We start from the raw sequence: 16,430 nt of genomic DNA, 5'->3' as shown, positions 1-16,430 counted from the left end.
TTAACATTATGTTAAAAAAAGTTAAAAAGTTATAAATGAAAAAAGTTATAAAACTCATAAAACTTATAAAAAGTTTCTTTATGGCATCAGTGGTTGCATGCACAGTTATCCCAGGAACAGACTCAAATTTGCAGTGATGTAGGAGTATCACTTTTATCCCACAGAAGTCATCACCCAAAGTTCTTGTAAAATGAGGTTGCATCAGTAGCTGAGAAACTCAGGATTATCAGTAGTTGAGAAACTCAGGAAACTCACAACTTACACACTGTCCTTTTTTAATATATTGAAAAAACACATAGCAAGACATCTAAAAAGGAACAAGTGATTGAAGAGGTCCTCTAATTTAATCTATATACGAGGAAATCAGATTAAGAAGTGAGAAAAAAAGCTGGGCAAAATCTAATGTTTTATATGAACATCAAAATTATCCTAGACACCATACACTTACTACATTTGGGCAGGCTTCAGTAGAACTACAGTGGCCGTAATCGCTACATGAGTTACAGCTACTTCTGTTTAAACTCTTTTTAGCTGTAAACACATTTATGGAACACATCAGTTTATTAACAATAAATGAAAGCCTTGTGAGGTAATTTTTAACATATATAAATTCCACAAATTAAAACAGAAGAGTTCTCTTTCCAGACCCTTCCATTTTCCAATCTGTTAAAAATGTCTCTGGTTTCTAGGGATAATTTCTGTAGTGTAAAATGCTTACATTTTGATTCTTGAATACGAAGCTCTCTTCATGCTTTCTTTGCTGATGTTAGGAAACTACAGATTATTGAAATATGCTTCTCTTTTCCAGACAATTTCTCCCATAAAGTTTTTTAAATTTAACGAGATGATATGCCAGCCTTGTTAGAATGAGGCTGTTGTTCACAATAAAATTTTATGACAAATAATGTTAACTTGAAAAATTGTACTTCTGTTCTTATAAAGAATTCCTCTGACTCCTACCAATTAAAATCACCCTTTTTTCAGCCTGTTTATCTTAAACAGCTGTGAGACGCCGTGTCAAGCCTTCTCTTTATTTTCCACTTCTGTCAGCAGGTATTTTTATTAGTAAGGACAGTGAGGAACATTAACAGTTGCTGCACAAACAGTGTTGACAGTAGCTACCTAGCTGACTTCACACCACTTAGAGTATTTTGAATCTTGATTATGTTTAAATAACTCTCTTCACACTTTTAAATATACACCAATGAAAAAGCATTATTTTAGAAATATACATTCAAGTGAGTCAAAGCAAAAGTGAGAATATTGTTTTAAACAAACCTTGAACAGGGGAGACACTGTTTTCCTGGAGCCACCCTGCCAGCAGCACCTGCTGGGACTGAGACACTCTGGGCAGAGCAAACCAGCTAATGGCAGACTCTGAGTGACAGGAGAGCAGCAGATGTTGTTTATATTGACTTTTGCAAGGCTTTTGACACCGTCTCCCATAAATTCCCCATAGACAAACTGCTAAAGTACAGACTACAGAAATGGACAGTGAGATAGACTGAAATCTGGCTGAACTGCTGGGCTCAAAGGGTTGTGATCAGCATGAAGTCTAGCTAGAGAAAAGTCTGCTGGTGTACTCCAGGGATCAGTACTAGGGCCAGTTCCATTTAAACGGTTCATTAATGACCTGGATGGTGGGGTACAGTGTGCTCTCAGCAAGTTTCCTGATGACACTGACTGGGAAGAGCAGCTCACAGACCAGCTGGTTGCTCTCAGAGGGACCTTGAAAAGCTCAGCCATAAACCAACAGGAATTTTATGAAGTCCAACAAAGGGAAATACAAAGTCCTGCACCCAGGGAGGAATAACCCCAAGAACCAGAGCAGGATGAGGGATGATCAGCTGGAAAGAAAATTTTTTTTTGCAGAAGAACACCTGGGGGCCTCATGGGCTCCAAGCAAGACCATAAGCCAGCAGGGTACCCTTGCAGCAGGGAAGGCCAAAAGCATCTTGTGCTGCATTAGGAAAATATGTTGTCAGCAGGTCAGGATCAAGATCATTCTGCTCTTCTCAGCATTGCTGCGACATGCCTGAAGGGCTGTGTCCACTCATGGGCTGCCCATGAGCAAGCAAACATAAACATCCCAGAATGCAGTCCAGTGTAGGACTGCCAAGATGATTAAGGGATTGGAGCATCTGACATGGTGAGCCTGAAAGCACCGAGACTCCAGCCTGGAGAAGGCGGCAAGAGATCTTATCAACATGTATAAATACCTGAGGGGGACAGGGGTAAACAGCAGTGGTGCCCAGCAACAGGATAAAAGGCAATAGGCACAAACTAAAACAGATGAAATTCCACCTAGACAAAAGAAAGTTCTTTTATACTCTATGGTTGTACAACAGCTGTCCCAGCAGCAAGCTGCGTTACTTGATCAGGGCAGGTGTTGGACAAGACAACCTCCAGACACCCTTTCTAACTAGGTATCCTATGGTTCTTTGTGGAAGAGACAAAAGGAAGGCAGATTCATCTAAGTAATATAGACTATGGGTGTAATGTCAGTTGTTTTCTGTGCACACACCAAGCCTTCAATAAGACAAAACAATTGCCTGTGTCTGACTTCATTATATGAAGGCAAGTTGTTTATTTGACTAAGGAAAAGCCTCATTGTGCAAACAACAAAATAATTTTTTTTTTCTCTCTCATGCTTTTTCTGATGCCCAAGCCTGTAGGCCTAAACAGTATAAGAACTATCTAACATAGAGATTAAGGCAACGTATTTCTCATTGTCAAATTATTCACCTTATTGTCTACTGAAATGTCCATTTGTATCAGCTAACTTCTGTCACTTTAATGAATTTCTGTGTGTCTCCTCCAGCCAGTACTCAAGCAGTAAAGCTAGATTAACCAAAGCAGGGCAATGGGAAATCATCCATCTCCTTTGATAAAGCCTTTTCTCTCACATCAAAGTATTGACACTTTTGTTTCACAACTGTAGGAAAAATGAGAGGAACCAAGAGAACGTCACAGAGGAAAGCTAGAACATCTCATTCATGAAGAGCAGACACCTGTGCACTGACCCAATTAGGCATTCAAACACTTGTCACTTTGGAGCTGGCTGGTTGTCACTCATCCAATTAGCCCCAGGGGATGTATTGTATGGTGGTGGCATTCCCTGACAGGAGAACTGGAGCAAGGGAGGCGATGAAGGCACAGTGATAGGGTGCCAGGATCCTGGTGAGTGAGAGCAGCCAGTAGCAAAGCCAAAGAACTTCAGAGCTTCCTAAACTTGTTTACCATCCAAAAAGCCTTTCAGAGTCTTCAATGGTCTTTTTTTTTTTTTTTTTTCAGAGCAGTCTAGTTTAAAAACCTTACAGTAACAGTTCTCTTTATCCAATAATGCATTTAACTCCTGAGTGACTAACACAAGAACCATTTCAGAAGAGGTAAAAAACAAACAAGCAAAGTATCTTCATTGCAGGGAGAGATGCTTTAAATGTAACTGAAAGTAACACTGCCAGCAAGTAATTCAGAAGTCAAAATGCTTCAGCGATCATCTCCTCCCTTCTCTGTTTTAAACATATTACTGATGCTTTCAGGTGCTCTGTCTGCTTGACAGCATAAATGAGGGATAAAATGCTTTACAAACATCCACAACTACATACTGCAAAAGACATAAAAGTTCTGTTCTACTGAACTACATATACCACATTCAAGATCCCCAAAATCAGATTTTTAGTTTAAAGAAAATCAGATACCAAAGCACAGAAGACTATTCAGCAGCTACCACTCACTTCAAGTAAAGCTATCTCTGGTCTTATGCTGAGGGAGTTACACAATGCAAACACAAGAGCAGGGAGGAGTTCAAGGGGATTGGGAAAAAGGTGTTACGACCTAAACCATTTGAGCAAAGATTTCAGAATGTTCCAAACACTGAATCTGTGGTCTATGAGAGAACAAAAAACTTCTAATTTTTTGGTACAATATTTCATGTTCATTCTAAGTCCATTTTTCCTGATTCACTGTTTCACTAGTTGTCTTGCCCTGATACCTGTTCTCTCCAATAAGGTACATCAGAGAAGATTAAGGCTACCTGCAATTACGTGAAACTATGAAATATTTTTAGCTGCTTTTCTAGTAAACATATTTTAATATGCCCTTCAGTTAAAATCTGAGCTGAAATTAAAAAAAAAAAAACAACAAAACCTGACATAAATCACAGACTGTTAACTCAAACAAACACGAAAATGAAGGTAAATGCATAACATCTATATGACTATCTTGGAAACCTAAGAGATAGAAAATCAATGCCAGTAGTTTAGGGTTTTTTCCTCCACTTAGCATGGAGAAATAAAATTTAGAGGGAAAAATTATCTTACCTTTGTAACTTAACACAAATAACTTCTGAGAAAGTTGGTCTCTCTCTTTACTTTTCCTCCTTTTCTTATCTCCTGTATGACAGGTCTTTATGTTGCTGCCTTGCCTGAAAAAATAACATACAACCTGAAATACTTATAGAGGTAAATAATTACATTCACTCTTAAATTACCACAATACTTCATATATGTCTTTATAAAGCTCCAATACTAAATTCAATTAAGTCAAATGAAATGGTATTTTAATAGTAGCTAATTAATATATGTTGGGCAAAAGAAAAAACAAGAAGCATTAGAAAGAAAAGCAGCTCCCTAGGTTTTAAAGTTGTGTTTTGCATTTAACTCTCCAAAATAGCCACTTCAATCAAACTAGAGCAACCATGGTTTATCCAGGTTCACTGCACCATCAGTGATAACCAGTCAGTGCTTCACAAAGCTTGAGCAAGACAATCAGGAAGCTTAACCACTTCTTTCCAGTGTTCAATAACCCAGCTTAAGGCACACTGGGTACCTCAGGACTAAACACTTCAGGGCTCTTTATGCTATGGGGGCCAAGAATTCTAAAGATATCCACTGGAAGAGGTGGATGCAAAATGGAAATGTTTGGTCACAAACAGAACAGGCCCAGAAAGAGAGGGCTGTGACTTAAGGGAAATTTGTAATTTGTCTTAACTCCTACTTTCTAGGAGAACATCCTAAATTCCAGTGGATGGATGGGACTCACATCCCCTGCTCCCCTCCCCCCCAATTTAAAAGCACAATTAAAGTAATTTAAGTTCCTTGTTTAGTCTTAACTGCAGATTGGTGCTTTTTGTAAAGTAAACCAGGAGAGACTGCAACATCTCAGCTTACAATGGTGATACAGAAAGATCAGTTTAATTTCTCATCAAATTGATAACTTAGTAATATAATTTCTTTCCACATACTTTTAAAAGCCTTTTTATTGTTAGATTGGCCTGCAAGTTGGCCAAACCTTAGCAGTTGACTAGAACTCTCTTGTAGCTATTTCTTCCAGTAACAAGCAACACTTCTCATAAATTGCTTTTTATCATGCTCTTCCAAAACAACTTGTTGCTCTTACATAATAAAACATTGGAAACAATACATTATCTTTGTAACACCAGGAATTTTGGCATACATACATAATCTCACTGGGCTGAAATTCTCTTAGGAGATTCACTTCATTGCCTTAATCTTTATTCAGGCACTCAAATCACTACCAACCCTCGCTGAGATATACTCAGCTGGAAAAGCTGCCTGCAAACCAACAGGACCTGGATGAGCCAAAGCCAACACAGAACTTGTGCGCAGCTCCTAAGTGACCATGGCACAGCCTGACAGTCCCCATTGCACCAAGGTACCAGCTACACCCACCCTAACATTCATGCTGTTTCCTGGCTCCTTCCATCCCCCAACAAACTGTCTTCAAAAACTGAGCGTGCTTTAGGGAATGTTCCAGCCTGGAGAACCCTTCCAAACAAAAGCAGGGGTAAGACTGCCTTAAGTTTTGATTCTCCACTCTTGACAGCCGTACAATTCTCACCTGCCAAGCACTGCATCCTCATCTGCAGCCTCTGCCTGCCTCCATGGGACCCACTGGACAGAACCCAGGATTTACAGTATTAGCCATTAGTACCATCATGACTTTGGTGGGCTGCAACACAGCTCCTACCATCCCAGCTACTCTGAACTAAAAGACACCAGCTACTTATCAGGGCTGCAGGAACACCACAGCACCCAGGCAACACTCAGATTATGGCCAGCCTTTTTTTTTTTTAAATTCATTTTCTAAAGCATTAAAATGCATATCTAACCCAGTCCTTGCCAACCAGCCTACCCTGATGACAGATATTTGTCCCTGTCTTCTTGTTTTTGCCATTTAAGAACATCTGTAGCCTCAAGGGCATTACTTAAAAATCAGGCATGCTCTGAAACCCAGAGATGACTTGTATAAGACCTCATATACAGCAGAAAATCACAGCTCTGTTGACACCATGGGTAATCTTTTCAAGACTTCTAAGATTCATTAAAAGAAGGGGGAAAATGAGTAGGAAGTAAAAATCAAGGAGGAGGATAAAAATGATGGTTCTAATAGAAGTCCATAGATTAGATGAAATACGTTTTAAAATTTATGAGATATATTTTGGGTCTTATAATTTGCTTGGTCACTGGTATATTGTGGAAATGTAAAGCACACTTTTAAAATTTCTGCACCTGACATTATGCTTATTGCATACTTACTAGTTCAGATATTCATGAAATAACTACAACTTAGATAGTATTGTTGCTTTTCTTGTAAAAGTGTTGATAGACTTCAGGGAAGCTAAATTTAGAAAAAGAAATAATACAGAGATACCAATCGGTAACTATGCAAAAAATTCAAATGTGAAAAATCCAAAATACAGAAAATCTATTTTTGATTTCATAATCTGACTGGCTAAATGGTTTTACATAAAATGTACTCAAAAATATTCTTTAAAATGTCAAGACACTTTAATATTTTTAATGCGACTTTAAAAAACAATAGTGAGACAATATGCAGCTTTCTCATAAAATTAATAATGTATCTATATACACATATATTTAATTCAATTTCTGTTTACTTTACAATACTGTGCAAAGTTCTTTAATATAAAATATTTGCTTTGTGATATTTAATGTATTTAAGCACAGTTTCATGCAATCCAGTACTGCAGAGCTCCATTGTTCAGCCTTGTGTAATTTCTTCTTTCAGAGCTAAGGATTAATGAGGAGCTCTCAGAAAAGGAGAAACCACCCTGGCTGGTTGATGAGGGCAGTGATCCATCTTGCTGTCATATCTATCTTATTTCTGGGTGTGCCCAACCCCAGATGATTCTGCTAAAGTAATAATGGAAAAAAAATACACTGGAAATACAACAAAAGTAGCTTTTAGGGGTTTTTTTCATTTCTGATACACCCTCATGAAGACACTTCCTAGAGTAGGTAGTCCAGCCTAGATTATATTAGCATCCATAAGGACAATGCCCAAATTTTATGCATATTATACTAATCAAAAAACACAGATTTCATCTGATTTTTAATATGCTGCAAAGTCACACCCTTCCTTCATGGACACAAATGATCACCTCATTCTGTCAATTCCTAGACTATTAATCGAAGTTGAATGTTTCAGTAAGTTACTTAGCATAGGTTTGCTCTCCTGTTCCAAGTTAAAACCTGAATTTTTTCACGATACTTCATTCCAATTAATCAAGCTAACTAACACTGAGGCAGATAAATCTCAACTATTCGAGTGAGTGGGAAGTACCAGGGTAGAGAAGGGAAGCTAGCCATTACCTTGAGCATGTAGCTATACAGCTGTCATGGTCCTCCTCCTTTGTTGGCGGGTTATTTTTCCTTTCTTCCTTTTAGTAAGTGGTAAGATTTTGTGCCATGTTCCCCTCCATGTTGCAAGCCTGACAAAACCCTGGTGCTAAGCCCTGCTGCTGCTGGCCTGTGCGCAGGGGCACGCACAAGAGGGGCCGTTTCCACCGCCCGCCGCTTTGTCCTCAGCCCTCCCAAGCTTGTGTGTGATCAGCACAGCCTTTGTGGCCATACAATAGGGGTTAAACATCTCCCTGTATTTACAGAAAAGCAGAGCTAAATCTGCTTAGCTGCATGAACCTTTTCATAAAATTACCTTCACGCTATTAGGGCATTTTCCCATTTGTTTGGTTTTTTTAAGAGAAATTAAAAATTAAAAAAACCAAAAGGAACATATATACATATAGGGTTTTTCACATTTTTCATATGTAGTGCATAGAAAATGCAATCAACATTAAGATTTTTCTCCAGATCCTATGTTATCCATAATTTCCTTCCAAGCAGCTACCTGTTTGCAGTAGCTGCTACCTGTAGCAGTTACCTTGCCTATTTATAGTTAATTTCTCTTTTACATTTATTCTACCTGATGACTTGCCAGTGGGACAATCCCCTATCTCCAACAGGGTGTCTAAGAGACACTGCAAAAACTACAATCTGTACTCAGCGGTGAACTTCCAGGGTAAGAATGTAAAAATGCACTGAGAAATAAAGGAAAGCATTTTAAAGAGTCAAAAGTGCTTGCTCACAGTCCTACAGACACTGATCTCATACAGCACATGAGCCTCTGGACGACCCTTCCTTTTGAAAGAACTACCTTGAAGTAACACTGGTACAGAAAACTAACATTTTTTTCAACTCCTCAAGAAAGAAATCCAGTTTAAAAACTTTTTGGTTTGTTTTATTACAAATCCAGATTTTTCCCTTTGGTTTCTTTTTTGGTTGGTTGGTTGGTTTGGTTTGGGGTTTTTTGCTTGTTTGATTTATTTTTTTGTTTTGGTTTGGTTTTGTTTGTCTTTTTTTCTTTTTGTTTGTTTGAGGGGGGTTGTTTGGGTTTTTTTAAGTCCGGTTAAAACATTTCTAACTTTAAGGGTTTTGCATCTTTTTATAGCTAGCAGGATGAATTCTATCAGTCTCTATTAGCACCAAAACCAGTTCAGAACAATAACTTCATCTGGTCCTTTTGAAACCTATTCTGTTTTTAAGGCTTCTTAGAACAATGTTTTTCCTCACAAAAGCATGAGCTGGACTTAAGAATCTACTTCAAGCAGATTGCCGTTGAGGTTCAGTAATGACTACATCCACCTGAACTCTTAAACTTGCCAAAATAGAACCTGACTATGCTAATTTGAGCTCTCACTTCACATATGTGTCTTGATTTTAGAGCTGCAAACATTTAGCTGAGAAGGATAAAAAAAATCATTACCATTACAGGTCATTATTTTTTTTACGTAGAAATTTATCATCAAATAATACAGTGTTGATTAAGCAAAAACTTCTGCCATTCAGTTACTAATCTTTAACTGCACATTTACAGCTGTACATTCAAACAACAGCAGACATGAAACTGTAAATAAGAAGCTATTAACCATGCCACAAATGTGGCACATTATTAATCTGTTATTTTTACTTAGTAACACTTAATTCTTGGAAAAGCTCAATTCTCAAAATAGCTATTTTTATGGTTTCAATCATTCTTTCCAAAATGAAGTCCCAGAAGAAAAAAATTTGGGCAATGCAGTAACTTAACTATTTGCTCCCCTCTGCCTTCAGCAGCATATTATATCAAGAAATCAGCTCATATATAATTGGTTAACCAGAGTTTTTGTGTTTAACTGGGTTTAAGCAGAAATTGTCCTCTGAATTTTAGAGCTGGATGATGGAGGGGCAAGCTCATTTTGTCATCTGATTGACCAAGCCTAATCAGAATTATTTCTGCACACTGCTTCACTACAGCTGTAGATCCATTAAACACTAAATGCTCCAGAGGCCCAGTCCCCTTCAGCTTCCCACTGTGACTCCTACTTTTCAGACAGTAGCTACTCTGTGGGCTACTCAAAACATTCAAAAAATGGAGGCGCTATATTTAATGGGCAGCTCAAAACCCATAGCAAAATCTGTCACTTGAATGCTAGGCGAGCAGCTATCATAATAAAACAGGCTCTTTGTGGTGGAGACTTGAAAAGAAGGCTTTGATTTGGTTCCCTTACTTTCCAATACATTTCTATTAGGAGAAGGTTTTCAGTCACAACAGCTTTTTTCCTTCAATAGAAATAACCATGCCTCTGGAAATGTTCACTGAGATAAACTAGACACCCTAGACACCCTTTTTTTTTTTTTTTTTGTAATAATAATATTACCCTTTTAAATCTTAGTACCATTTTAGCCTCAGGAAGCTTTAAACTAATATAACCATTAGGAATGACTTAGTGCACAGTTTACTTATTAACAAAACTATTTTTTGGCCTCTTGAACTGTTTAAGCAGAAAAAAAACCCCTGTGATCTACACATACAGCACACAATTCCTTACTTTGAGATCTGCTTGTTAGAAAATATAAAAAAAGATTCTGAGAAATATCTAGGAACTGTCGATGACAGTAAATATTCATCCATCTTTTTTCACACAGTTTTGGCTTTCCTTTCCAAACATCCTCAACTCTTTCCAGACATATGATAATACTCAGGAAAAGTGACAAATCACTTATGCTGAGGTCAAAGCCATATTCCCATCAAAATTCAGTTAGTGCAATACCCATCTGAGACCTTCAGGGAGCTGAAGAGCTAACCTCACAGTGGAGTTAACTCCAGAGACAGGCTCTGGACTCTGGTAGGTTGGACTGGGCAAACACATATGGGATCTGTAACTCTAAAATGCAGCATGGGTCACAATTACCCAGGAATGGGGCAAAGGAAGCCCAAAATAAAAGCTGCTGGTGCAGTTAGGTTCGGGCAATGAAGATCGAAGGCTCACAATCATAGTATGATAATAAAATGGGCTGCTTCTTTTACCTCTTACTTTGCACACTGAATGTTTTTAAAACTTCTATATATGCCTAACAATTACTACTGAAGTCATGTCAATAGTATAAATTTTAGAGTACAGACTTCAGCATTGAAATGTACACCATTAATGTCCACACGACAAAGACGGTATTTCAATTTGATGATTACACCAGGACCCATCCCAGCATGCTGGATCATACTGCTACCACTACTGTTGTTTGTTTGAAAATCAAGAGGCAAAATGTTTCCATTTCCTACATAAGACTTAAAGAAATGCATAGTCTTGCTTTAGCTTTGTTCCTTGTAAATGTTTTGATAGATTCATCTTCTCTTTGCCATGTTTTTGCATACACAAAATTGATTTTTTTAAATTTTCCAGCTTCAATTTCCTTTACCAGTAAAGTTTTCAGCAATCATAATTTTGTGTGCAAAAATTTTGAGTTTCTTTATGAAAGATACCTTTATGGTTGTTGAGTCTGAAAATACTTTAAAATGGAGATGACATTCAAAAAGACAGTTTCACAGGGATAACAAGATTTGCAAGGTGATTATTCACTGTCACCTGCGTATCCTTATCCCAAAAAATCAACCCAAGTACTTGGGTTGGGAGGTGAATTTTAAAGAATATCTAATAAGTCTAGGATATTACAAAGCAAAAATTGTGAAGAGCAGGATGCTCTAAGGATTATAGAATTTATTTATTTATTTACTTTAAAACTTCATCAGAACCACTTCTACTGGTTTTAAGCTGTTACCACTGAAATTTCAGTTATAATACTTTAATTCAACCCATTGCTGTTGCTCTTTCAGTAATCATTTATTCCTTTTGCTTTTTTTTCCTACAAACAACAGGAGGCTCTATGCAAGAACACAGCCAGTTACTTCATACCAGTCACCAACACATGGTAGGGAAAGCAGGTCAAGTAATTTTTAACTAGACCTGAGTAAATATTCTTTGTTCCAAAATAATTGCAGCATGTATGTCCTGATCACAATTCTTAGACTTTTGTCTCCTTTCTACATTTTTCTAAAGTTCATCGTACCATCCAAAGCAGCCTATCTGCCAGCTACAGAAAATCCCTTCTCACACGCTCTGGGGATGCAGACTCATGCAGGTCCCATTTCCCTTAATCCTTCACAGGGAGAGCCTTTTTTATCACACAGAGAAGTTGCCAAGGAGTGTGAGATTTCCCTGAAGTGATTCCAGCACAGCTGACTGAGAAGAGTCCTCTTCAAATAACTCAAGGTTCATTCACTTTATTATTTTACCAGCACATCCAGTTAAGTATTGTACACGGGCTTTCTTTATGTTTTCATGTTACTTTTTAATGAGGAAGCACCATAATAAGATTCACAGCATTAACTTTAATTATACTCAGATTTCGTCTAGTACTGTTCTCCATCCCTTTTCATAGTGGAACAAATGCTTTGCCCTTCCTCTTTGGGCACAATGAGTGTCCTTGACTACTGGATGCCTAAAGCCATTTAAATATACAGAAACACAGTGTAAGTGTAGACAAATGTGCACTTCCCAACCTCAGGATGATGAGATTTATCAGCAGCTAGAAAAGCAATTGCAGCTTCAGGAACAAAACAGATCTGCTGGTGCTGCAGTGCCTGTAGCTAACTAGAAGTTACTGAAACTAAAGACATCATGTGCATAGCCAAAATGAATTTGCATCAACTACACATTAAAAAAAAATAAATAAACAGAATCAAGCCCATTAAAGAAAGGGAAGAGGATAAAAGGAAGAAGATGACAGCTACAAAGTGAGGTTACAATCTGGATTCTGTACAAAAAACTCAAACAAACCAAACAGGAACACAAAACAAAAAGCACCATTCAAAGAAGCACCATTCAAACAGGCAAACAAAAAATCCCAACAAGACAGAATCTTGTTGGGATTTCTCAAGGAAAGGAAAAAAATGAATGAAATTTTTCTTTGGATGTACAAATCTTTTGGGGATGCTGCAGCGGTCCAAGATTTTTCTTTTTCTTGGTAAGGCACATGTTGTTTGAACTTCAGCATGTGTGCTACATGTGCTACACGAGAGCCTGCACTACCCAAAGACTATCTGGCTGGAATGGAGGCCACATTCAGCTGCTGATGTTCCTCTGTCCACCCTCATGTATAATCACACATAGAAACATCCAAATTATCAGTGCCTTAAACTTTACTTAATGCTCTCTAGCTATCTACCTTTCTTTCTCTGTATCATTTTGATAAAATTTAGAAGCTGTCTGCTTGGATTGTGTCAATAACTTGACTGACAACTTGAAACTAAGTTTAGCCACCTGAAACTTCTTAAGGGCTGTACACACACACACACAGCATGCCAAGCATACAAAAGAGCTGGGCTCCCCAAAGCACTGGCACAGACAGCTGTAATTGGATTTTAAATAAGAGCAAGAGGAACGTGCCATGTGGCAGTGCTTTCTCCTTTACAGTGAGCAGCACTGGCTGTGGCTCACCCAGTCCTCAGCACTTTGCTTCAGTGGCACAGCTTGTTTAGAGAGACAGAGAAGACAATCTCTCCCCTCTCACAGCTCATATCTGAGGAACACAGTGAAGTATAAAAAACAAAGACTTTTCTACCCCTTTGTCCTTACTATGCAAAGATCCTAAAACACAATGAATAGGGACTTCCCTCAGGGCTTGCATCTACTTAGCAAAAAGGTACATTTTATCTCCAGACTCTTCTCCTGCAAGTATTGCAGTCAAGGCTGTTTGTTGGAAAAGACAAAAATCCTTCATAATTCTTCCAGTAAGTTCCAAATACAAGATCTTCATTCAAAAAAAAAAACAAACAAAAAAAAAAAAAAACAAACAAAACCAAAAACACATCCCAAAAAACCCCCCAAAAAACCAAGCACTCAGCAGTAAAGCAGTCTTAATAAAAAGAACAGATGGAGACACCTCCTGACCTCCTGATTCTGTGCCAGTCTTGCTGTGTCCCAGCTCTTCCCGCTGCTGGCCCCAGAGGAGAGCCCTGCAGGAACCACCTGGGTGCAGAGCTGGAGCTGGAGCAGCGCAAAGTAGGGAAGGGGAAGGGAAGGCGAAGGGAATGGGGAAGGGAGAATAAAAACTGAGCAGTTACACACAATACCTGTGTGAACATGCACATCCACCCTGGGAACAGCTGCTGTGCTGTGGAAGCCCCATTTTGATAAATTTGACCATTTCCAAAAGGGAAAAGTTGAACATAACTGCATTTCGGGGCTTCATCTTCCACAAACTTTCACTTGAAACCTGGTTTCTATTTCTGAGACTAAAACATGAACATCTAGCCCAAAAACACACACTAAACTGCTTTCAGGTTTAACTTCTTAAACATGGCAAGTTTTTTACTACAGCAGAGCCCTTTCATACTGTACAACGAAGACTTCAAGGTCTCAATTTTTAAAGTATTTTTTGTCAGTCTTCTGCTAGGCAAATTAATTTTCATGACTACTGACCTAGAACAAATTTCAGCTATTGAGGTGGATATTAAAAAAAAAAATACTCAAAGGCTTGAAACCATTCCTTGCTGCAGTCCAGTTAGAATTACATTTGATTTTAAATACATTTGAATAATTTGGAATTACTTATGGAAATAGGACATTTGATATTTTTCTTTGTAATTATGCTTGTGATTTCAAAGTATTGTCTCTAGATGTGCCGTTCACATCTTCACAAAGACTCTGTCATTAATATTCTGTAAGTTGTCAAATGCTTTAGTGTAGCAACTAACTGCTGAATTTGGGTTGCATGAATAGAATAAATATTTCATTTTTACAATAGCCACTGCAGGAACATTAAGCAGGAGCCACACAAGCATAACAGCTTTTTCACCTCTGCAACGAAAAAAAATGAACTATTTGTATTTCCTTTAAAGACAGTAAAACTATATGGCAACAGAGGTGAACTAAGCAATAAAATCACACATTCAAAAGATAGTTTCAGCAAGAAAATACACTATACAAATACTAGCAGTGAAGGAAGAAAGTAACAGGTTGTATACAGTATCCAAAAGAACTAAAAAAAGAAGGGTAGGATTAATGTAGAAATAATTATTAAATATTATAATATGGAAATTTTATTAAAATAATTAACATCATATTCATTACAGCCAAATTACCACACATCCAAACTCACAGCAGGTCCAGGTTTTGATTTGCCTGATTTTGTCTTCTCTGCAGTAAGAGATTAAATATTCACACACATATAGAAACTGGCTTTATCACTGCTTACAATCCCCAAAGAAGCTGTGCCCTTGAAGTATTTCGTACTTCCCTACTTCACACATAAATCTCTACAAGAACCTGAACTTTGCAGAAGCCTGTTTTGCTTATCAAACAACCTGATGAGCAGCAGATGTATCTCTCCTTTATTAGCAGCTTAGATAGCAAAGGTGTTTGGAATCATTTTGATAATTTTTGCGCACAGGAGGCTGCTGGAGTTGCCAACCATCCAGTTCAGTTATTTACTAACTGCCTTTTGTACAGCAAACCCGGTTTGTAGCAGCCAGAACTGCTGCACAGACAGAACTGGAGCAGCTGGGAAAATGGCACAGCTGGAACTCCAGCAGCTGTGACACCAGCAGGTACAGTTCTGTCACATTACCCCCTGAGGCCATGGGGTCCCTCTGCAACAACACCATCTCCTCCTTTCATTAGGAATGTATGACACAAGTCAAAAGGTATCAAATTATTTTACTTTTCTATTGTAGAAGGAGGAATATAATTTACATATCATTTCTGTATTTAAATGTAATCCATTTAAAGCCCTTTTTTGCTTACCAAATTGTATGCCATATATAGAATTGCAAAATAGCTACCTGTTTTACAAACTCAGTGGAAATCTCCATCCATAGGACAGGTTTCACTTACACAAGAGCCTGCAGCTCTGTTTTCCAAAGTGCTATACCCAGGAAACCAAGGCACTTCCAGCAGGTGCTTGAGGTCAATGCGCAGTGTTCTCCTCCAAGGGTATAGATGGCGCATGCAGCAAACAAACACAGCCTCATGCCTCAAAGGGTGATGAGCTTACAACATTCACAGTAATCAAATGTGAACTCAGAAAGCAAGGAGCTTGTCTTTGAGGGGGTTCTGTGGCCATGACTAAAACTGATGCTGTTCTATTCAGTATACTAATATTAGTCACTGTTTTGACACACAAAATAAAATCATGGTATAGAAGGGATCTGTGAATACCCCATTAAAGCCTGAACATCCACTCATCACATGGTCTCCCGATTCACTTCTCTCTCAGTACCACCACTCTGCATTAAGAAAACCCCCAGTTCCAATGAGTTACACTTCTTCCCAGAATCTTCAAGTATTTCTCTAACTTCCCTATTTACTGGAAAAATCCAACTTGTAACTTTAATTTTACTTGATTATTTTAGTTATACCAATATGTTCTGTGGATATCAATATACATTATTTGTCTTCCCTGAAAACATGATGATAGAGATGTAATCCCATTTTTAAACTAGGAATACTTTGGATCAGAATCTGTGATAGGTGAAATGCCAACTTTTGATAAACCCAAGTCCTTCTGAAATTCTGCAAAACATGTCTGGAAATTACCTTAGCAAACATAGCCTATTAAAAATTATGATTTAGCCTCAAAACATTGAAAACATTTCTCTTTCATCTTTAATAAGGGATTATTCAAGCAGGTCTCTTGACTTGGTAAATAAGCTTTTAGCAATTCTTTTCTACAAACACAGAAATAAAAATCTGTTTTCACTTTGCTGAGCTTTGGGGGGATTTATTTGAA

The 16,430-nt window shown here is 37.9% G+C and overlaps 1 protein-coding gene across 43 annotated transcripts in view; it reads right to left on the bottom strand.

Annotated features, from left to right (window-relative positions):
* NRCAM (neuronal cell adhesion molecule) overlaps window positions 1–16,430 on the bottom strand; it is a 144,211-nt gene that overhangs the window by 94,427 nt on the left and 33,354 nt on the right. For 40 of the 43 annotated variants that reach the window (XM_038154732.1, XM_038154744.1, XM_038154741.1 and 37 more), the window contains exon 2: window positions 4,323–4,426. The exons of 2 other annotated variants lie outside the window; for them this stretch is intronic. The gene's annotated coding sequence lies outside the window, so the exon portion shown is untranslated. Of the gene's footprint in view, window positions 1–4,322; window positions 4,427–7,637; window positions 8,137–16,430 lie in introns of those variants that run through there. One more of the 43 variants, XM_038154733.1, reaches the window with a different exon arrangement.

The sequence above is a fragment of the Motacilla alba genome, chromosome 1A (genome assembly GCF_015832195.1).
Source record: "Motacilla alba alba isolate MOTALB_02 chromosome 1A, Motacilla_alba_V1.0_pri, whole genome shotgun sequence".
NCBI classification, from domain to species: domain Eukaryota; kingdom Metazoa; phylum Chordata; class Aves; order Passeriformes; family Motacillidae; genus Motacilla; species Motacilla alba.
This window is presented reverse-complemented; position numbering and strand designations above follow the sequence as displayed.